Below are 25,333 nucleotides of genomic sequence, written 5' to 3'. Positions count from 1 at the left end.
GAACAGCTGAAGTGGTAACAAGGCAAACCAAGCCTTATATTACCTGCTTCTGGTTTTTCAAGGGGTCTTTTGTTACAGATTTGGATAAAATGACCCCAAATTTACCCCTTATTCACTTAATAACTGACCACTTCTTTTCCCAAATATTTTTCTTGCTCTTACAAATTAAAGTCATATATAATAGATCTTAGATTACTTTCAATTTGTTTTGAAATATTGCTTTAAAAATACTAAATTGTCATTTTTCAAAGGAGACTTGCCATTGCCAGAGTTCATTCCCATTGCTACATAAGCACTAACTGTCTTCTTCAGAAGGAAAATCCTGAGAGGGATAGAATTAATTCTGATTATTTTAACTAACTCATTCAGAAATTAAAATTAAAGACCTGTAGAAGTCATAGAAACCAGCTGCTGTTCAGTGACCACTGAACACTTTCAAAATTCACATACTAAATTCTCATTTGAAATAAATCTTGTCTTCAAAACTTTTCATATTGTAACATTTTCAGTCTAATGAATAATTATGTTTATGAAATGCAGTCCAGAATAACTTACAGGTAGCTTAAAGATTTAGGGAACTGAGTATATAATCTAAGATGAACCCTTCTTCATCTCTCACGATGTTGATGTAGATAGGTTTATAAAGTGTGGTTTTCTATTCCTTTTCCCTGGAGAGCTTTTAAATAATGGGTCAGAAAGATTAGATTGAGTTTTATCTCTTCTTCAGTGGAACATTCAAGTATTAGCAGCGTGATGCTCACTAGCAGATCACTGCTAGTGGACTCTACCCAACCTGACTTCAGTCATCTGAAAGGTATCTATGAGCTTCAAGTTAGTGATCTGTATTTAAAGGACAGAGAAATGCACTTCCAAAGTATGACTCCAACCACTTCTCCTTGACACCCAGATTAGGACATGATGAACCATCCCCTTCAGCTACTCATCTCCCACTGATAAAAGAAATGAAATACCTTGCACAGAAGTCTAAATTTCTAGGCAGGTGAGATGAATCTCAGCCTGCCTGCTCATTCACAGTAGATTTAAGTCATACAATTTCCTGAGCGATACAACATCGTGCCTGGATTTGCATCTCCAAGCTTAAGGATTTTACAGTAAAATGCAAAAGGTGGGCTTTGAAGAAATCGCTTCAAAAGAGCTTTAAAGATTTTGAATTATTTTTCCTGCCACTAAATTCCCATGACTTCTCACCAAGACCCATGAAACTTGAAAAGGCTGCCTATCTATTCTGCATGCCTAATATATTCCTCTTCCCTCCAAAGCATCTGGATCATTTGCAGAGAGAAATGTGTTTTTATAAACAACTCAGCATTCAGCAGGAGGCCAGATGATAGCTGGCTGGTGAGGTGCCAGCTAAAGACAAGATACTCCAACATTACAGGAGATGAAGTCAGATGAGCCTAACTCCAGGAGGGTTTTGATTTTTATCTTAATAATTCTCTGTCCCTGCATGGTATTGAGTAAAATACCATAAGAAACAAGAAAGAAAAAGTGGAAGTGTGTGACAAAAACTTTTTAATATTCTATTTGTCAGAACAATCTGATTCAGAGGCTATTATAGTTTATCTGATCTTCTGGCCATCAGAAAAGAACGAGATTGAATAATAATCAATTGTTACCTGCCAGCCTTGTTAGATTTATTTTCCAGTCTGTCATGCTAATAATACTACCAAAAAATTCAAATCAAAAAAGGAAATATGAATTTTTTACTGCCATCAAACAAGGAGCTGTAAAAGCAAAAACTGGCTGGCAGTTTGTACATCTTTCATTGTCACAATATCTCAACCTTACAGAATCAGCCAGAAAACAAGCATTGAAAAGAGCACCTTAGGGAGATCTTCAAAGACTGTATCTTTTTACAGTCCATGACATGAAAATTTTCATATTTATTTAATCTCTGTTCTTGTGCTTGTATCCCATGAAACATTTAGAATACTTCATTTTATTAGTGAAACCATTATTCTTTCATATTTACATCATTTCCTATGAGTAGGCATACATTCATTTGTATGGCTAATTAGAGTCATACAAATAACCTGTCTCAAACTGCTGCCAAAAAATCGTTCACTTGACAGTTTTCTGACACCCTTGACAATCCCTATCAGTACATCATCTTCATGTCTTCTAAGAGCATTCTGGTTCTAGATTTTATTGCTATGTTAACCTAAACCTGAAAAAAAATCATTATGTCAGCAATATTTGCTCCATTCTTACTACATCGATGTACTGTATTTCTAATATAGCTCCCAACCAGCTAGATCTCTTCTACTGTACCTATTCCATTACTGTTGGCAAAAGCTTCATGATTTCAAGCCACAATAAATAATAAAAACCTAAAAAATAAGAATGAGTAATGTGTGCAGTTATTTTGATTAATATTGTTGTGGTTTAACCCCTGCCAGCAACCAATCCCTAGACAGTTTCTTGTTCACTCCCCAACCAGCAGGATCAGGGAGACAATTGGAAGGGTAAAAGTTGGTAAACTTGTGGGTTTGACGGGAAAGCAAAAGCTGTGTGCACAAGCAAAGCAAAACAAAGAGTTAATTCACTGTTTCCCATGTGCTGGCAGCTTAATTTTCTTCACCATCTCCAGGAGAGCATGGTGAAGAAAGTTAACTCCACCCCAGCCAAAACTAGCAAAAATGGACATCTAAATTGAATCTGGGGTATCCAGGACTTAGGAAGAGGAGTGATATTATGGTATTCCACCACTCCTCCTCTCTGGTCTCATCTAGATATTTCTGAAGGGATTTCAGGGAACTTACTGATGATAATGCTACTGCAAACAAGAGAAAAGGAAATGGTATTCTTCTCCAGGCAAGCTTTTTTCTTCAAAGCTGTCACTTTGACTTCAGCACCTTACCAAGATAAATAATTTAATTACAGATAAAGGCAATAGTATTTGCTTGGGTAAGAAATTAGAATGGAGATGTAACAAATATCAAGCCAGTTTAGCCACTTAGTTTTAATCCTAATACCTCTTCCACTTGTTCTCCTCTACTGCAAGATAACATTTCCTAGTAAAAATAATCCAAGCTGTAATTTCATATATCATACTGAGGATAACACCCAGTTTTTGCACTCCTTAAATGGCAATAAAACCCTTCTTAAAAACAAACAGGTGGAACTTTGGTGGTGGAAAGACTTGTGCTGCAAGATCTGCTGTCACCCTACAAGAGATTAAGTGACAGAATGATGAGCTGACAAGGAAATGGCTGTAAGGTAAAGGTCCCAAGCTAGGCCTGAGGAAGTCCTGGATTCAGCTCTTTGTGACACGTAAACCCTTAGGGAAACCACCTAATTTGGTCCATCTTGTCTTTTACTCATTATTTCTTCTATTTAAAATGCATATTCTAACATACTCTCTCCCAACTTCTGTTACTCCTGTCTGTGTAGACTGCAAATTCTTTAAGATCTCTGCCTCTTATTTGATGAAAGAACAGTGGTGTGAAAGTGTCTCTAGCTTGGATGACTTTGTGCCACTAGTACTTTATTACAAATAATAAAATAAAAGCACTGTTTATTAAATGAATTTTCAATGCACAAAGGCAGATAACAAATGAGAGGGGAACAAGTAATAAAAAATGTGAAGGTAAATTGAAAAGGTGAAATTCATAATACACATCCCAGATTTTGGCTGAGGCAGCAAACTTACAAAGTCCCAGTGAGGGAACACATTTACTGAGGCTTGGTACAACCTGATGATAAAGCACAGCAAGCATAGACACCATGTGCAACAGTGGCTGAGGGAAAATACATAAAAGATCTTTCAGAAAAAAATTGACAAAAATGGAGGGGATTCACAGAAGAGCAGCTAAAATAATTAGAAGGCAGGAAGGATTGATTTTCTAGGAAAAGTTAGAAGAGCTAGCTATAAACTAGATATCCATACCTGCAGTAAGAGGGAATAGGATAGGATAATAAGGAATTCAACTTCTTGTCATAGCAAATGTTGCTGTGGTCTGTTGAATTTTCAAGCAGAACACATATATTTAAAAACCTCCATGCAGCAGACATAATAAGATACTTCTGTTGCCTGAGGGCTGAAAGTTTTAGGGCTCAAACTGTCTTTCTTTTTTAAATCTGAGAAGGACCCCTCACAGTAGAATCCTTTGGAGGCATTGATGCGACCCTTTTCCATTGCCAGCCATACCCATTTGAAACCCCTCAACACAAAGACCAGAAATGGATTACAGAGGTTTGGAACAGATTTGATGGGGTTGATGTGCTTGCAGTATAAAAGCAGATGTATGACTATGTGTGTGGGCATTGGAAAGAAGCAGAACAAACATTAAAATAGTGGCCTGTATTCTTATCAAACACCACTCCCAAGACACTTCTTCCTGGACACTGTTCCTAGTGGTCCAGATGAGAAATGTGTTGTTGATGTGACTCCCACAAGGTTTTCCCTCTGATAAGAGCCAAACACAAAATGATCTGTCAATGGAAAGTACTGTGTTCCAATAGCAGGAATATGGCAACACAGAGGCAGTATATCATACGTCATATATTTCTACTCCTTTCAATGCAACAGGAAAAGATACATGTTTCAAATGACCAGGGGAAAACAGACCACAAGCAGCAATCTTGACTAAGATTTATGGAGTCTGAAACAAGCAAGATTCTTAAGCAAAGACCACCTACTGATAGTGATTACAAAGGCCCCAGTCAATTCTAACAGGGGGCCTCAACTGAAGTTTTATCAGAAGAACCCTTTTAGCTGCTGCAGGCCATTAGAACAACACACAACACAAGTACCTCTAAATGTCTTCATGCTGCCGGAATTCAGATGAGAAAATAGCAGTGCTTGGTTGATGCTCCATACTTTTCAATAAAACTAATGTGATGATTGGCTCATTATACAGCAAAATGTAGTTGAATTATTAGCTTTAGTGGCATTTCTAGCTGTGTTTTGAAGAGACCATGCCTAGGCACTATGAGGCTAACGCTACTTTAACAAACACAAATGGAAAGAAACAAAAAATGTTCCCTGAAACTCTAAATTATTCATACAAATTACCTCTAAGGAAAGGTTGTCCATCTGATACATCAAAATGCAATATCCACAGCCTACACATTTAGCACAGTGCGCAGCAAATCATCCTCATTTTTCAGGAGTAAAAATGCAAATACACAATGGTTTTTCATGTTGCTTGTATATATGTTACTTGATTTCATCTAGGTAAACACTATCCTCACTATCAAACACAGCTACCAGTGACTTCTGGTCAGAAGGTTACGAGCAACACGCAGTCATTAACTACCATACCTCTGCTCTCTCTGCTGACTTTTGACCCTGAAGTCAAGCTGGATTTGCCTGGCTCAGTGCTTGGAAGTCATTGCCATTCAGTGAATGGCACTCATCCTTCTGACTGGGAATTGGTGCCCTGTTTGTGGTGGGAGGGAGTGCTTTGCTTCTAAACGTGCCAGCGACTGGACAAGATTTGGTACTGAGGTCCTGATAATTTGCTCTGTACTGCTTCTTCTAGGAACATGAGTGAACACCTCATGCTTGAAAATTCACATTTTCCCTAACCACATTTGTTTATAATTTCAACAGGATGCACCTTTCTTTTTCACTTTGTTCCCTAAAACTCCTGTGTACAATCTCTTAGCCAGCTGAATTAACAACTAGGAGCTAAACCACATCAGTAGACAGTTTCATGACCTATGTTCCCTGAGGATCACCACTGTCCCAATTACACAGTATTGCTGCATCCAGGTTATTAATTGATGCACAGCAGCAGGGAGTGTGGTTCATTTCACTGGTAGTGATGAATACTATCCATTGTACTGTGCCCCAGAACCTGGAGTGTGAAAGTCACTACAGGAGGAGAGCAGTGACATTATAGAGGTGCTATAACTATACTCCATTATTGCCCAAGAAGAGAGACTAATGACTCTAAGCCTCATTTAAAAACTTCACTGGGTCTTTAAGTAACTTATAGCTTTCTGCAAATTCAAGGTAAGACTTGGAGGTTAAGATTTCACTAATAAGTACAGGGCCCTTTCCCTGCTTCAAGGGCAAGTGGCTTGGCACTGTCATCTACACAATGAACCTCTCATCTCTGCCAAAGCTGCAGGGTCTCATTCACTCTGCCTAATGCAGATAGCCCAGCCATTGTCTAGGAGAGCACTGGATTGCATGAGGCAAAAACCACAGCAGGGACTCAACAAGATATAGACAGGGATAGAGTGGTGTTTGAACCCATGCCTTGGGTGTCCAGGTCACTTCTATAAACAAAACCCATCAAAAAAGATGCCTGGCTTCATGATAGGCTTTGCTTTGGCATGTGTCTAGGCTATAGGCTAAAAAAGAGTCATAACTCCAGGGAAAAGACAGAAGATCCTGGGGGCTTTGGTTTAACAAGCAATAGTTCCACAAGGAAAAAATCAGTTGATTCAGACTGAAATAAAAGAGCATTAAAGTTTAATGAAACTCAAAATTCCAGGTAACTAGGAATTGGGGTTGTTAGCCACAATTCCCTGCTAGGAAGAAGACAATATTAGTGATAGCAATATTCTAAAGCTTGCAAATGAGGTTAAGTCATGCAAAGAAACAACTTCCAGCTGATATGTTTGACCTAGGTCAATGCAGGAAAAACTCCCGTTAGTCCCCTTTCTAAATGCAAATCCTGCTTCAGGCTGCACTGCAGTAATAATTCATAGCTTGTGCAGTCAGCCCAGCCACCATGGGGAGTGGAAACTGCACAGTGGCTAAAGCCACACAATATATACAGATATATTCACATAACTCTTCTGCCAAGCCTCAACTGGCAGTCCCAAGGGCCAGGCTCATTTTCTGAAGTCTCAAATAAAGAGTGACTTGAACCCTTCTAAGAAACCCAGAAACATTAAGTGATGATCTTTGATTACTTACTAAGTCACAATTCTTCACCTCTCAATGATGATTCAAGTGGCTAAAACAGCAGTCTTTTATTTACAGGAGTGAGGGGAAACAGGAGGACACAGGACAATACAAACAACCAGTTATTCTTTTTCCAACCAATCCTTAAAACTCTGCTCTTGGACTTTTGGTGACTCAATTGCTTCTCTTATGAGACATGGAGCTGTGTCCCATCTCCTCTGCAGCCCATGGAGCACTTGTTTTTGTCATATTTCTATCCTCTTCAATTTTTGTTCTCTTTTCCCTTTTTTCTCTCTGAAATACTTATTTCATTCACTTTTTACTCTAGTGTTACAGGTGTAACACTAGAATCAGTATCAAAGGTCTACCCCAGGGAGCTTTAAATGGCTGTCATAGCCTCACTGGTCATAGCAGCATCACTGTGCAACTCTCTCATGCAGATAATATTCTACAGGGGAAAAACAAGATGACTACAGAAATGCCAGCAGTAGTTTACTTTCACTGGGATAAAACAATAATATTTTTACTTTGTATTGATCTGATTGATTTTCCTTTCTCTGCACAAGACAAATTCTCTGACATCTTTTCCTGACTGAAACACACTGAATTTATCAGCTAGAGACATCCAGCAGGTTCTTTACAGACAAGCTTCTGTGCTATCATTGCTCATGACAAGTGCTAGTGAGAAACCTGGCATCTCTCTTGTCCACAGAACTGAGCCACAGCCATGTACTGGTGGGTCACTGCTGACTCTCAGTCAGTTACAATCAAATTTAGTAAATGCTGGAAAGCTGATGAAAACTTTATGGATAACAAAGACTATTTTTAACGCTAACACTTGCTCAAAGCAGGACATTTACTCAAAAGTAGGGTAGAAGCAAAGAAGCAAGTTTGAAGGGTAGTATGTTTTAGACAATGCAAAAGAGTTTTGAAGCATAGGGAAAAATAAATATTCAAGTTCTTTTTATGTATTTTGTGGTGTCTCCAGTATAGGCACCTACATCTGACCCAGACTATATTCTTAGACTATAGTTAATAGAAGTTAACGAGTTAATTTATTGTTAACAGACCATCCTTTGATATTAATGGATGCATATAAGAAAGAGTTTCTTTCTATGGTCAACAAAGAGAAAGACCCTTAAACAAGCCAATTTCCTTCATTGTATCAGAGCCCAGTGTTGGGGCTCAGATGGAAATATCTAGACTTTCCTGTGGTAGGAGGGAAAGATCCTGCTGACTCTCTGGTATCCCATGTGGATTCAGCTTCCACAGACATCTCCTGGATTAGCTCTATCATTCATTACTGTTGACAAGATTGTCTGATGGAAACAGATCAGAAGGCAATAAGGCAGTTTATTCTCTTCACTAAAGGTTAAGCTATTGAGTGAAAATGAATAAAATGAAAATGAATATGAATAAAAATTTTGAAATAGTTGACTGAAAACGAAATATGCCTCTCTAAAATAAAATCTCAGTGACACATGGGAGAGAGACCTGTGTTGTCTCAATTCTCCTCCTTCCTCTGTAGGCCAATCACCCTTATCATACAGCATCTTTCACAATGTATTGCATTGTGGCCAAAGACCGTTACTCATGGTGAAAAAGTTTGGTTAAATAGAAATGTGGTTTTATTTGAAAATCATTTTTGACATGACTTTTTTTAATGATTTCACCTTTTTCTCCCAAAATGTTTGTCTTCTCTTGCTCACCACCCCATGCCTACATCACAGGTCTTTCTCAAGTCTTCAACAATGACAAATAACAACAGTGATTACTGTCTTTTCAGCTTTGCAGAAACAACTACCCAGAAACCACGGTCAGTGCAGGAGGAAGGGGTAGAGCTGCTCCAGGTGACAGAGCTGAGATTCCCCTGCAGTCCATGGCGCAGCCCATGGAGAACCACAGGGATGCAGAGATCCACCTGGAGCCCCTGGAGGAGACTGCACCAGAGAAGGTGGATGCCCAAGAGAGAGCTGTGACACCATGGGAGGACTGTGCTGGAGCAGGGTCCTGGCAGGGACCTGCAGACCTGTGGAGTGAGGAGCCCATGCCAGAACAGACTTCCTGGTAGAACATAGGATCCTGTGAAGGACTCACACTGGAGCAGGCTGTGCCTGAAGGGACCGCATCCCATGGAAGAGTGACCCATGCTGCAGCATTTTGGGAGGACTGTCTTCTTCTGTCACCCTCAAGAATAACCAGCTGAAGAGAGAAAGTATATTTCAATCTAACAGGATTAAGTGCTTAAATTGGAACTTTGGGTTGTAATTTCTTAGGGAGCTCTATTTTCAGTCTGTCCTCAGGTTTATAGATGCCCTCAAACCTTAGATCAGATTGTAAATCCATCTAGAATCTATGCACAAACCCCAGGTACTGTTTATCCAGCCTCTATCTCCCACCTTGGATGTCTCCAGCTTCCAGGCTCCTTTTACTCACTGGCTAGTCTTGCTTTAAGTTCACTATCAAATCGGTCACATATCTCCAGAGAGAGAAGAGAACAAGGTCACACAGAAAATAGTTAGACATAGACTTTAATAGGAAGATAGGAAAGATTACAATGATAATTCTTTTCCCTTCTTACCAGATACAAAATTCTAGATTTAATCTCGCCAAGGGTGTGCTTGAATAGCTTCATCAGTTGCCTAATGATCACTGACTGGTCTTTGTTAGTGGCTCTATTATCTGTGTCACAGTTTAGGTCTGTGTGTTCAATTTTTATTTTTCCTGTAACTTAATTTTGATCTTTCCTGTACCTTGCCTTTTATGCTGAACAGCTATTAACCAGATGGCCTTAAAATCACTAGCCATTGTAAATACCACATATGAGGAGATACTGAATATTATAAATGATTTGTCTGTAATGTAAAGACATCTTTCTACTGTCCTTGTCCTACTGTCATTTGTAAGTGTTGTACAACTAGAGCACTACAACTGACAGCTGCTAAAGAACTTAAGAGCTCTCTCTCTAATCATGACCTAAATAGCAACATATCAAATACCCATTGAAATGTGATTAAGACATTCCTAAATCATGACGGATAGTAGAAAGGAAGGAACGAAATCTGAGCTTACAAGGATGAAACCTGACAACAGTAGATAGTGTCTGCATGGTAAAGGAGCCATTGCAATGACTCTGTTTTGCATTTTAATTCTTACATGCTCCATGGAGTACAAGCAAAGTAAATAAAGAAAGTTATTTATGGTTGCTTCTGATCTTTATTGTGCCTATTTTTCTATTTGTGTATACCTTGTGTGTATATGCGCGCATGTGTAGAATAGTTTTTGAGCCAAACATCCTAGAAAAATTGCAATGATAAGCCCTGACAAACTAACTGGCTCTGTTGAGTCAGCTCCTTTGCTTCAGATTTGCTGTTTCAGCCTTCCAGTTGTTTACAGAGGTCATACCAAAACAATCTCATTCTGCTTTTTAAGAAATTATCTAGATAGAAAAAGGATGAAGTGATGTCACATCTGCATGGAAGGAAAACATCAGCAATCATACCCACAAGAATATATGAGTAGAGAATTAATATTTATGCCTGAGTTTACTGTGCATGGAAATGAGATACTGCATCCAAATAGGGTACTCCTCAGGTGAGATTCTGATCTCAGAGAATCAGCTACAAATTAGGATGGCTGACTTTAATTAAGATACATTTGCATAAATGAAATCAAAGAAGCATCAATATATTAACTCCTATCTAATGATTTCCAAGACACAAAACAAGGATCAGAGAGTAAAATACTTGCCCATTTCTTCAGAGATTCCCTTTTCTAACAAAGGAAGATTCCTTTGGTGTCTCTTCTAACAGCAAAAGTCTGAAAATAGAATTAACTGTCTGGATATTTTAGTCTAGCCTCATTTGAAGATGCCTAAGATCCTCATCACAGACAAAGATGCTTGTGCATCCTTTGAACCAGTAGTCATGGTTCAGTGCAGTCTCACTTCACACAGCTGGAGTCTGTGTTAACGTCCTTTTTAGCTAAATCCTACAACACCAATCCTAGCCCAGTGTTCCTGGGCCTCAGGCTGATGAAGCAATAATGATATTATATATGAGCCTGGGAACTTGACTTCTACAAAAGCCTAGAAGAAACCCAAAGCTATCCCCACCATTCTAGCAGTGTCTGGAGCACCACAGCTCTGCTAGGAGTCTGGGTCTTGTGAACACAGAGTACCATGAACAGAGAACCCTGCTATTCAGTAATGAAGGCAACATTCAGACCTGTACTGACCAGTAGAACCAGAGATGAAGTAATTACTTTCCAGCATGGCAGACCTAATGTGCAATTACCTGTTAGAACACTAATGAAACAAAATATACTATCTGACAAGTATTAAATTAATTTTCCCAAACTTAGTCTGTTTTGCTAATGGCAGCAATTGGTAAGTGATTTCTCCTTGCCCTTGTGCTGACCCCAAGACTTTCATTGTATATTCTCTCCTCTGCCCAGTTAGGGAGGGGAGGGATAGACTGGCTTTGGTGGACACCTGGCATGCAGCCAGGGTCAACCCACCACACAAGTATGAGCACACGAGCCACATGGGCATGCAAGTACTCTTGGGAATAAAGCATTGCACATGTCTTCTGTTATCTGCTTGTCTCCCTTCGTGATCTCATAAATTGTAACTTTGGTAAAGACGACAAGATGTGCCCTTCATCTTTCCGAGTACAGTTGTCAGGAGAGGTAGCTCAGAACTGCTTTGCAGCTTTCTACAGGACACAACTCAGAAATAGGAACAGCTTGGCTGCAGAAATGTAACAGTGGTAATGGCAGGTAGGGAGAAATTGAGTCCACACCACTATAGCAATCACTGAAATGAGTCCACACCAGCTATAGCTATCACAGAAAATCTAAGAATTCAATTACATAAAGTATTATGTCAAAGACAGTTTTGAATATATTTTTTAAATATCATCATATAACGTTTCAGCCTCATCTCCTTATGGAGAATAAGAAAATAAAGGTTTTCCCCAAGCCAACAAAAAGGAATAACTGTTTTCTGGCTTCTGTTCAATAATTTAATAGCAACTATGCAATAGAGATTAATACTTCTATTTCTGTGGCATGATACCAGCCTTAGGAAGCATATGGCCTGGCCAACACACACAGCTCTACAGGTGTCCCTTGAGAGGTACCAGCTCAAGGCAGCCAAGGGCTGAGTCTCAGCACTTGGATCATTTGTTATTTTCATGTTGAGGTCATGGGGGAAACATAGCTTTCATTGGCACCTCCTGGTAAAAATGTATTGCAGACCCAAGATTAAGCAATCCTATGGGTCCTCTATGCAGGTTTATGAGCTGAGGAAAAATAAAACTACACTGCCTGCCAGTCTTCTTGAGCCACAGCTGTTTGATCAGATCTTGCAAGCCCTTTTTAAAGAGCTCAACGGGAGAAAAATGTCAGATATAGAGCTCCCAAGAGGCTTCAAAGGAGCATATCTACCAACCAGAGGGGAAATGTATCCTTCACTCTACATCCTCCCTGTCCCCCAGCCTGGCACAGGATTTCTGCAGCACTGTAACAAGGACAAACGAACAGAACAAACACAGTAGTACAGACTCACAGTCATACTAAGAGAAACCTTCATAGCAATTTCTGTCCTCAGCCATTAAGGTGCCTGCATAAGCAAACGTCCTGTGATTAAATTATACACACCACAGGTCACAGGGGAGCCCTCTGCTCATCCACACAGACATTATTTTGCATAGCAGTGTCTCAGATGGCAAAGGAGAAAGCATGTCATAGAGGTTTTTATTTAGCCCAAATGCTGTTAAATAATTCAGGTCATTATTAAAATATGAAACAAGATTCAAATAGAAAAAATATTTAAATTTTTAAACAGAGAGCATTTAAAACTCTTTATTTGGATGGAATATATCATTCCAGCCTGGCTTTTAGCAATACAAAGGTCAGGATTCCAATCTGGGTGGAATGCTAACCTAAAGTACACACATTCAATTCAAAAATACCAAAAAAAAAACCCACTGAATATCTTTAAACAGCTTGTTTCAATCTCATTAAATAATTGACACATTGCACAAAATACTCAGTATAAATTCTCCCAAGGCACTAGTGATACTAAGGATGAATTCAAATTGCTTGAAGTGACAATGAAATTAAAGCACCTAGTCTGTGCTGATTTTTCTCTATTTTCATAGTCTGCAGAGAAGAACAGGTGCTTGCAGATGGTGATTCATTCTTCCTACCTTAAGGGATTATGTACCCTCTGCAGTTTCCTATTCAATTTTGGCTATAGAAAGACCCCGATAACTTTTTGTAGCATAGCAAACTTTTTAGACTATTCATTTAAATATCTTTTTTTTTTTTTTTTTTGCATCATTAGCTGATGCAAATCCCACTGTATTACAAGAAATGCCACAACAAACTCAGTAACTTGTTTAGTGTACACTGACTGGCTTAGTTAGAAGTTATCTAGAATTTTAGTTGTCACTAAAGCTAGAATTAAGTGAATAACAGATTTTTCCAAACAAGTGTCAAAAGCAAAAGGAAATAAGATAAATTCAAATTCCAGATTTAACTCAATCTAACCCAAGATTTTGAATTTTGTGACAGATTACAAAAAGAAGTTTCAGATTTGAAATAAATACTTCATTTAGTAACAAATGAAATGAACAGTAGAAGGATTTGGGAAGAGGTGGGGGTTTGTTACAGACTCCCTAGACAAAAGTAGCACTCAAGTCTTTCTGCAAACTAGCAGAAGCTCACATTTTTGTGTGATTTCAAGCATCCACACATCCTGAAGATCAGCATGGCACTGTGGAAGCAGTTCATAAAGCTGCTAGACTAAAACTGGTGACAATATCTTAATGCAAACCTGGTAGAACAGCCCTGTTTAATAGCAAAATGATGCAGTGCCTATGAAAACCCACAGAGAAACATGCTCTGATTTCAATGCAAGAACTCAACAAGAGGAATAATCCCATTTGGGGAAAGATTCTTAAAATAAACAGTAAAATACATTGTTCAAGGAAACTGAATCATAGGAAAACTGGAATATGGATCCCTTCTTCCATACTGAAATCCTGTCCCAAGGTACAGTAAGTGATAGATCTGGGCCACTGATTTTAATTGAAGGTCCACTCAAATCAAAATTACTTACATGAGATTGAGAAAATAATTATTTTTTTAAAGTGATACTACCAGCATGATGTTGAATAAGTTTGTATAAATGATGTAAAAGTAGTTTCATGTCAGACTGTATATTAATTTCTCTACAAAATTTTAAATCTGTAGAGTTGATGCTTCCTATTTCAGTCTATTTTTTTTTTCTCCTTCTCTCTAATGGTAGGGTGACCCAAATATGACCCACACGAATGGAACTGGAAGTGAACTTGACAGAAGATAGAATAACCTAATTCAATGCACAGTAAGCTCTGGACATTAAAAAAAAAATTAAACACTGAAAAAGCAGTAGAATCTTACCTCCCATCTCTTTAATTAAAACTTTCACACCACAACTTTCATGTTAAAATAAAAAAGGAAAAAGAGCTTTGAACTGAAGTTACATTTTTGTAGATGACTGGTGTTCTTTAATACAGACTCATTAAAAAAGTTGTTGTAAGTATAATCATTTTTCTGACAATGTAACAGAAAAAAAAATAAAGATATGTAATTTTTACAATCCTGTATTCACTGGAGAAGCCTTAACATTTCTAGTTTCCAAAGTCTCATCATTCATGTCTCATCCATGTGTCCTACTCAAAGAACCCCATCACTTTTAAATATACTTAAACACACTTTTAAAGCTCTTCTGCCTTTCATAATTGCATTAGAAGTGGTTCAAAGAGACATAGCTATTCTTAGCTGAAGAATATGTTATCAGTTGCCTGATGAAATAGCAATTAATGGTGGTTATGTTCAGTCCTTGATGGTAGAAGAGAGCCCTGGTCTCATTTACATCAATATTAGTCAGGAAAAACTTCAGTGAAGTAATAAGAATTAGCCTGGTATAAATCATATACCAGTTCAGTAAATGGGAACAAAAGAGATGCTCACTTTCAAACTAAGGATAAATGACACAGTGTTTAAATAAATTTCCTATCAAATAAAATTACTGATCTTAGCAGGTTGACTGTCATAATTCTTGTTGATTAAGACCTAAATTAAGTCAACATCTTCAGTAAGGAAAATATGTTCACTGCTTAAAAACTTATTGAAACTAATATTTTGGCTGACACTTTAGCACAACAAGCTCATAACACACCCATCACCAAAACATTTAGAATGAGAAATTTTTCCAGAGACAGATCTTGTATCAAGACCATCAACACTTGAAGAAAGAGAACTTGTGAAGATCATATGGGAGCTGTCTTGGGCACAGCCAGAGTAATCACAGAGAAGAAAATAGTCCACTGTTTGGAACCCCATTTAAAAATATGGCAATGATACTACAGTAAAGTACCCATTTTGTCTAGCCGAGACTGGCACACAAACCTAAGACTGCTAAAGAATTGGTTTTTTATGCCAGGAAATAGATTTTTTAAAAACAGCTTAATTTAGGTTGGAAGGAACCACTGGAGATTGTATGAATACTAATTTGATACACTTGCTTTAAAAAAAGTAATATCCTTTGGATAACATTCCAACTTTAATTAGCTGTGGAATAGGATCAATTTTCTATGAATAGTATAAGTTAAATACACCTACAAATATCTGTAAATGCAGGTCAAATTACTTTTTCACCTTCTTCTCCTGAAAATCATTGTAGTGATTCGACCACCTTGCATGGCTTCTAAATATATCCCACTAATTTCTAATCTTCTGTATAATCTAAATCAATGTTCAAAGTAGAAGCTGGTTTGATATTGCTTGTTACAGATGCTTTTGTTGCTAAACAATATCTTTTGCCTCAATTGAGCTGTTACACCACTTATTCTACCCAAAATCAGCCAAGGTAGCTCGAGGGCTTAAGAAAGCAGGTGCCATGAACTTCAATAGTGAAGAGTTCTATCCTTACACAAACCTTCCCACAGGTGTTAATGGCCACCTCATCACAGGCACCTCCCTGAAAAATATGAAAAGGATTCACAGATAAAGAAGTTAACTTGATTTCCTCATTATGGAAAGAGTATAAATGCAAGGAAGATTGTTAGATAAACTGAATGAATGCCTGTCCTTTCTCTTCTTTATAGAAGAGTTTGGACTAAAATTGTTATCTTTCCTTGAAGATTTGTGTGCACATTCTCCCTCAGTAAAGGATATTATATATCACAGTATGAGTGCGTTGTACAAGTAGGTTACATTTAATGAGAAAAAGAACTTTTTTTTCAAATCTAAAGATAGCAGAAACTAGTATGTCACCTAAAATAGTCTTTCTGATCAAGATGCCTGTCCTTACATTGGTTTTGGACAATGACACAAAAAGTAACACCCATTTTCCCTCCATCATTAGGAAAACTTCACTAAAATAATCTTGATAGCACATGTTTAAAAGTTTCTAGCCTTTGATCAAAAAGTAAAACTGAAAGCTTACAAAGTAAAAATGTGCTGATCTGCCCATTATTAAGCTGAGCAGAAACCTCAGAAAATATCTCTTTAAGATATGACACTCTAGTCAGTATTCACTCCTACGGTATTCTCACAAGTATTAAGAGAATTGCACCACTTACTCTCCCCACATCTGGTTGTGCTTTACAGATTGTACCATTGTATCTCACTTCTTTTTGGGTTTTTTTGATTGCCAGACAAGGAAAACATTTATACAGAGCTGGATTCCTGAGATACCTGACTTCCCAGACATGGCCAGGGATGAGAATATAAAATTCAGGAGCAAAGAGTGAGAAATTATTTTTATCACAGTTTTTATTTTCCTTTCTCAATGCATGCCTAAACTATATCTACTTGTTCAATTCTTTTTATAATCTCAGCTTCTTAATTATTCTGAAAACATAAATGAGGCTATCTCTCATTACTAACCCTCTTCTTCTTAAGTAGCACAGAGGGAAGACATTCGGGTTGTCACTGACCACAGTTAATATCCAACATTCATTCCCCTCCTGCCTGGCTGTTGGCATTGGCTCACCAGATATCCAGTCCTATTGGATTCCCATATCTCTAGCAGGCAAGGTATCTAGGGGAGGAGTATGACCACTCAAGCATTACTACCCACATTCACGTCCACACTGCAAATCAGCAAATGCAAGTGAGATAGCTTTTTGACCGTGCCTAAACCAGCAGCGAAGAGTAAATTCTGGGATGGAGCACAGCTTAATTTTATGTTCCTTAAAAGCAGGAATTGGGATGTAATGCAAGGAGCTGCATGGTATTTTTGCATGAGGAAGTTTTTTTCCCCCCTAAGCTTTCTTGTTTGAGGAGGTTCCCATACTTACAGTTTCAAAAATAAATAAAAAGCATGGTTCAATGTCACTAGTTCAATCCTGTCTGCCACAGTCTACAGGCAGCCTAGAAAGCTTGGCTAGCTAAGCTGAGATCACTTTTCCTAGAAGAGATGGTTGGGTGGAGCACAACCTGTGGAATACAGGAAAAGGAGTTTCTTGCAGATATTTAAAAGCAAGGTGGACATTGCTCTGGACAACCAGCTCTAGCAGACACTGTTCAAGGAGAGGGCTTGGACTAGGCAATGTCCAGAGCTTTCTGCCACCCTTATCTATCCTGCAATCCTGTGAAGAGGTAGATTTCAGAGGGTGAAACACAAGGCTCTGGAAATTTAATACCAATTTGCACAGACTGATAGTTGAGCAGTTGACAATTCATACCTTAATGAATGTAAATATTAAAAGGAAAAATGAGTTACACTTTGCTTAATTAGTTAAAGCAGTACTACATGTATTGATAATTATTCTTTCTAATGTCTTAATAATAGAGAGAACTTTATTAGTACACCATCAGTATGGTAACACCATAGAAGACTTGCTTCCATATGCTGTATGACTGATGAGCAGCAGAGGGTATCCATAAGGATGGCTGAGAATCACACTTTTGGGGGTGCTCTCTCACTGATCCAGCCCAGAGTCCACATGTATAGCTTCTCTGCCTCAAGCACATAGTGGTTCCTCTCCTCTCCCCTCCCATCCCCCTTTCTCTCCTCCCCTCTCTCTCCAACTGACAGACAGATCTATTGAAGAATCTTCTCTGGGGTCTCTGGAAACCCATTCTCCAAACGGATCTCCACTGCTTAGGCTTTTATCAGTAATCTCTGGTCTAGGAAGCACATAAGTCTCCCAAGTGGATATTCTTCATCCATCTTGCCATCATCACAGTTTTCCATCATCACCAGTCTCTGACAGACCATACCGTTCTACTAATTATCTTCTACCAATCAACCAAAGGTGATATATTTCTAATAAAAACCTCCATTCTTTAATATCAGTCACCTCAGTTAGTTTCTATTCTATATAGACCAATTTATATATATCAATCAACTTAAAATTCAAAAGTGTATTTTCTCTTTATACCAACTGACTTTGCACCTTTGCCTCTGGCTGACCACAGGCATGAAGAGAAAACCATGTGGGCTTAACTCAGATACCCAGATGATAACAATTAGCATGGCAATATTTTATTTGACTGGGAGGCAGAGGCAGAAATACAGGTTGCACAGCAGTCTCTGTTTTCTCTTTTCATGCTGCAAACACTAAGCATTGGGGTGAAGGACAAGGAAAATATGTTCCCTGAAAATTATCTCTTGCTTAAGATTAAGAGTGCAGTGCTTTAGAAAAGCACTAGGAAGTTTCCAAAGCCTAAGCCACTTTTCCTCATGGGTATCCAAAAATTAAAAAGCACACAAATGCAGCTCTTCTGGCTGTAAAATGCATTAAGAGTGAACATATAAAAGCTCCCGTTCAGATTATTACTTATCATGTTCTTGCATTTGTGTCAGTGAAGAAATTTTCTCCTACAGCAGAGCAGCATAAAGCCCAACACTTGAAGGCAGTTCAAAAAGTTTATATGATTTATCTTGTTCACAGTAAACCATCTGGCTGCATTCAGAATACCATGAAGACACAAATAAAGCTGCACATCTCACTGCTCTTTGCAGTTCTGCTCACACATTGATCTCTGCTGGAGTTTCAGTGACATGACATTTCCCTGCAGGATCAATAACTGTGCCTGCAGAGATGTCGGGGCTCCATGGTGTACAAGCAACTTTCAGAGCCATTCAGCTCCCCAGCACCACTCTACATAAATACATGGATTTGAATCAAAGGGAACTGGTGGTGAGAAGCAAATAGGAAATAACACAATGGTAGAAATAAAAGTTCTCAATGGAAATGAGTGGAGGAGCTGTCAACTGGAAATGTTCAGGGGTGGAACAATTAACTCTTTCCAGACACAAGCTTAAGAGAAAAAGGATTTTAACAATTTAAAAGTGTCCAGAATGTTGGGCAATATTTCAGTATGTGCAAAGGGCAGATTGAATGAACACATTCTAATAGATAAGAGGATAGAAACTGCAGCTGCCAGTCCTGTGTCGACTGTATATTTGAAGTTTTGGCTTGGGAAAGCTGGGTTTAGTTCACACTGACCACCTGATCAGATTCCAAGAGAAATGAGGCTCATTTGGAACTGTCAGACTAACAGATAGAGAAGGAAAAGGATAAGTGGTCACAGTATCCTCAAGAATCAGTTTAAAATTGGAAGTACCACAGAAATCACATGCTTAGATGTAACTTGCTGAGAATGACTAAACTTGGAACCTTTATTGGGTAGTGCTACTACTGTCAGTTATCTCTGGCTTTTCTGACTCTTCAGATCCAACTTAAATGTCCTGATTTTTTTCCTAGACCCTTTCAAAGGTAGGCTAGGCTTTTCCCAAGTCAAGTCTGTCTGGCTGTAACTCCAAACACTTTTGACTCCAGAAAACTCTCAGGCAGTATAGAATGAAACTAAACAATTTGGGTTGATCCACACCAGAGTAGTGCAATGCTCCCCAGAAAGCCTCCCTGGGTGTCCACACAACCTCCCAATACATGCTCTGGGATATAATTGCCACAAAACTAGAAGTTTTGAGGCTATGAAAGAGGCATTACTGCATTTCAGGTTCTTTGAGCTGAAAAATGCATTAATTTTTGATAATTATTTCTTAGAGCTATGCAACTGGAGCCATGCTTTGGACTTTAAGCAGACTTGGATCAAGTACTGTGCACTGCAAATAGAACCAAATGTCTCTTTAAAAACCTGTGCTGTAGAGAGGGTTTAGGAGCTACTCCGCATTCCTTGGCTTTGAGGCTGGGAAATACCCTCTGGAGAAGTTTTCTAACAGCATGGATATAACCTTATTGAATTCCTACAACAGTCCCTCTGAAATTAAGAGTAGCAAAAGACATTTGAAGATCCCTTCCATACCTATTCTGTGGCTGCATTTTGGTTTAGACTCTTCTTGTTCACAAATAGCAACTTTAAGAAAAAACAGTATATATTACAGAATACATTAAAAGTATTAAAATATAATAATATATTCTGTACAGAATACATTAAAAGTATGAAAAGAAACATGTCAGATTATTTATCTACTTTACTACCCCAAGTTTATAAACCTGAAGAGGTTAGGAAGCTTTTTGAAAATAGAGGTCTCTCAAAATAGTAAATAAATATATTTCTCACTGAATAAAATGAAAACTACAATGATTTCAGGTTTTTCCAAAGTAGATGAAATAAAGCTACATAGGCAAAGTATACCATTCCATCATCTTTCTGAACAACCAAATTGCTAAATGTGTCCTATTTGGATTACCTCTGTCATACATTGTCAGTGAAGTTTGAGTCCAGGACCCCCCTTGTGTTAGTTGAAACCAATGCTGAAGGGAACAAGCTGCAATATAAAGTGAAGACTTTGTCTCCTAAACAAATTCTTCATAAATTCTCCCAACAATTTAACCCACAATGTGTGAAAATCTGTTTATGATTGCCTGAAATCACACCTCTGTTCTTCTGACTATTTGCTGAGCATATCATCTCAGTCAATATTAACAGAAACCCCACCTCTTTTTACTATTGCAGGAATAACATAGCGACATAAGAAAATGAAAATTCCTACACTTTCATTTGCCATTTTCCCGGGTAATTCTCCTGGAATTACCAGTAGGTTATGTTCTTTTAAAAGCCAGAAAAGAAACTTTAAATTTATTCTTTTGTCCTTCAAAATTGCTTCTTTGAAGCATCTAATACTTTTTAAGATCAAAAATACTTCAGAAGTCAGCAATGGGACATCACTACAGAGTTCCGGGTTTGTCTTCTGCAAACAACTGATTATTTCTAAAAATGCCCATAATATTATGATTAGGAGCAGCTGTCAGAAAAGAAGGAATTTTTTGTTCTATCATATGATAATCATTCTCCTTGGAAACAAATCCAGAAAATATGTTGTTCTATTTCATACTCTGGAGGATAATCTGGATCTGAAGGTTGTGTAAAAGAAACAAATTGAAGATCTAAGGATTCAAGATCTAAGGATCTAAGTGGAGAGCACACCTGCCCTACAAATTTCGGGAGGAGCAGCCCTCTACCTGCAGTGCATGTTTCCACAGGGCATGATATGAGATCCACCTTGCTGGCTGTATAGTTCAATGTTATCTCAGACTACAGTCAAAGCAGAAATAAAAGGTGTTGGAACATAAAGCTCTGTGAAGCTATCTGTGGTAAGGTTGTTGTGGAAGTTTTGCATAGGCAGGGAAATTCTGCACTAACCCCTGAGCAGGCACCAAAGAAATCCCCAGGTGGAGCCAGCCCACCTCCCATCAAGGCAGGCAGCTTTAGTGGTGAATAAAATACATGACCATCTGTGAGTGCTTTGTTCTCTTCCTTTGTGCATTTATCTGCCCTCAGGCAAGGACAGAAATCAGGTATGAAATTGAATGAGCTCCTTGAGCCTTTCCCTAAGGGAGATTTTAACAGGGAGTCAGGTCTGTGTTCCCATGCCATCATCCATGACTTGAGCATTATCTGCTCTCCCTCATCTATGCCTCAGTCAGATGTGGTCACAGCTGCTCTGTCTATTTGCCTGATAGAATTATAAATCTGAGCTATCACTCGAGCCAGCTCTGCAGAGAGCTGCCTAAGGACCGCAACTGGAGCTGGAAGCTGGGGAGGAAGAGCCAGATTGTCATGAGTAAGAGCCAGACTGCCAGATCACTGGGCACATGTGAAAAAGTGAATAGTGAAATAAGCTATTAGCCCACTCATTTCCTCCTCCTGCACAGGAAAAAAAAGTCTACAATAGTGAGTGATCCAAGGATAGATATCTGGAGAGACACAGCTGTTGGTAAGGACCATCACTCACACATGAGTTGTCAGGGAGATTTACATCAGCCCAGCTCTAATTTGCTCCTGTGAACTGAAGGTCCATTAACAGTTGGAGTGCATTTGAGGCAATCCTAGAGCACATCTTGTGGTCACTTTCATGCCAAAGAAATCCAATTTGTGCACTTCCAGTCTACTCTGCTCTGTGAATAAAAGTACAGTAAAAGGGATGCACAGGTGGTTTTCTTCAAAAGCTCCCTCCTGACACAAACTCAATCACTAATATTAGATGCATCTTGAAGACAAAATGCACTCTGGAGTTATAGCTACAGCTGTCTACTTGGTGGCTGACCTGTGCTTTATGTGTGTTTTAACCAGAACCTCTGCCAGAGAGCTGTAAAACATAAAAGTCTACGAATTCTTGGCTCCCTGGGAAAGGAGCTAAAAACTCATGTCTCACATTTTTAGCTGTAAAGGGGAACACTAGACACATTGATCTTCAAATACAAAGAGAAGGAGGGAGAAAGAAAGAAAGAGAGAGAAGGGGAGTGGAAATTTATTAGTCTTTGGCACCTAAAATGTGCCATCCCCCATTTTGCACTGCCCTCTACATATGGCATTACTTTACTTTAACTAGGAATGTTCTGCCTATTTTATGTGGAGTAACTTACAAGCTGAGGAAAATACCATTACTTTCAATACACAGGAAACAGCTCACTTTGAGCAGGAGCAGCATTACTTTCCTTTCACTGAGACAGACAGAGGGTTTTCCTATCAGTATTTTTCAAAAAACAGTAAATTCATTTTTTAAAACTCAGTTTCCTAGGCACAAAACAATTTCAAAACCTTATTCCAGAAAACATGAACTTTATTTCTGTAACACTTTTAAAAACAGTGTGATTTATTTGTTTAGAATGTGGTTTCCCAATTCATAAATGTAACCTTATGACATCTTGTTTCAAGATAGTTTTATTTCAAGTATTGATGTCAATCAGAAGAATGAAATTAAATACAGCATTCAACTACCAGCAACAGGTACATTTTATTTTGAGTCAAAGGAAGTCCTTGGTGGGGAGATTTCCACAATATGGAAATGATTGATGCTTCCACACCAAAGCTCCTACACTGATCCTAGGTTTCCAGCCTGTCTTTTTATCACAACACTGCTCCTTGACCCCAGGCAGGACTTGACACCATAGTTAATAAATATGAGCAGGGATGAAATCTTCAGAAATATTTTCTGCTCTGTTCTATAAAATCTCCAGGAAAGGAGGAACAGAGAGAAAACACCAAGACAGCAGTGACAGGTGAGGCAATGAAACACAAGACAATTTCATCCCACTTGGCTTCATTCAGTACCTCTGCTGAGTACCTTCATCGTCCCAAGGAAACTCCCATACTGTCCAAGGGAGCCAGTAAAAGCAGGTTTAACCTTCTTCACAGGACAGCAAAAAGCACCTTTCAGTAGTCCTGGAAGACTCCTCCTTACACATCTGCACCACACTGGCTGGGCAATGTGCCATATGCATGATTTCCAGCAGTATTTCTCCATGAGCACCACCAAGCTGGGAACATACTTTAAACACTATAAAGATGGAAAAACATGTATGTATACCTGTTCCTAGGGACAAGAACGGAAGTAATTGACCTTTTTGGTCAATGGTTCCTTTTAAAGCAAATGAATATTTAAATATCTGAGCATGGACTTGTTTGAGACACAGGCACTTTCAAACAAGTGAGAAAGTCTTGCTGAAAACACCAACAACTCAAGAATACCAGAAGTTAATCACCTTACATTCCCTTATTTGCTATTACAGACGGATGAATACTCATTATTCCACATAAAACTTTCCATATGACCTAAGAAATAAGATAGACATTATAACCTCTGAGCAAAGAGTAATTCCATATTCTTCAAGCTTTCCATAGAGGAACTATTATGTGGTTGAAGGATATATAATCTCAAAAGCATTTTACTTTTTCCCCCTTTATTTTAAAAGAAGTTGGTTCTGAGAAGAAAAGAAAAAATTCACCTATGCTGGACACTGTTTGCACAGTGTAGGCTTGGCATGAACCTGCTTTAAAATTCCACACTTCTGTATTCCCAGAAAGACAAAACCATATCACACATTCATTGATGTTCACCACAAGAAAGTGCAATTCCATGGTTTGGTCGTACAAATTACAGTCAGCCTTAGCCTGTCCTCTCCTCATATTTATAGTGGTTGAACTGAACTTGATTTAGTCTGAATACCATCTCACTCACCTGTGTTGACTTCAACACCTAAGTACCTGCTTGAAGTATAATACAATTCTTAGAAAAAGTCTGTAGAACATCATTATCATATCATAATTTTTTCGCAGTGGAATGTAATTTCTGAAGTTTGGCCCTTGCCTCTGACACACTATCCACTGAGAAATTCACATCCACCCATATCCCATTTCCACACATACTCCATGTTTTCTGTAATGGAGCTGGTCTTTGGGATTTTTCAGCAGTAGATTGTCACTCAGAAATTCCAACTTACAAACACAGAAGCACTTCACCAAAAAAACAGGAATTCAGTGAAAATTTCTAAATGGCCACTCAGGGCTGAGATTTAATTCACAGTAAATATCAGGAAGAACAGTAGAAACATCCTCAAATAGGAAGAAAAGCCAGTAAAAGCCATAAACACAGAGGAAAAACACTATTGGCTAAGGAAGCATCTTCACTGCATATTACTGAAAACTGAGACATGCACTGAAGAGAGAGCCCTGCAATAAACCCAGTTTCTACACTCTTCCACTGGCAAGAGCTATTGACCAATTTTGGAGACCATGCAGTAGCCACATTATGTCTGGTAGTCCAGGGACAAGGCAGTCAGCCAAGAGGGAGGTTCAGGCGCAGATTTAAAGCAGGCAGAGTGGGGCTTCAAATACCTTCCATGTAGTCTGTAGCCAAAGTGTGAAGTCCTTTCTCCCAGAAGCCACCATTTCCTTACATTTCAAAACTATTACTCAACAGGATGGGAAAGTATAACTTATCCTGGTAGGAGAAATGCAAGCCAACATTAACCTAGATTATGCATAATACATTATACTCTAACTCATAAGGGAAGAAGCCAAGCAGCATGGATAAAGGTATCAGAAATTTATGGAGGGTATACATCTCACTGTAAGAAAAAATGTAAGGCTGATTGGATGGGGCAAAACTGAATAACTTTATTTCAGAACTGGTCA

This window comes from Agelaius phoeniceus, chromosome 2 (genome assembly GCF_051311805.1).
Source record: "Agelaius phoeniceus isolate bAgePho1 chromosome 2, bAgePho1.hap1, whole genome shotgun sequence".
Taxonomy (NCBI): domain Eukaryota; kingdom Metazoa; phylum Chordata; class Aves; order Passeriformes; family Icteridae; genus Agelaius; species Agelaius phoeniceus.
Note: the sequence above shows the minus strand (reverse complement) of the source record.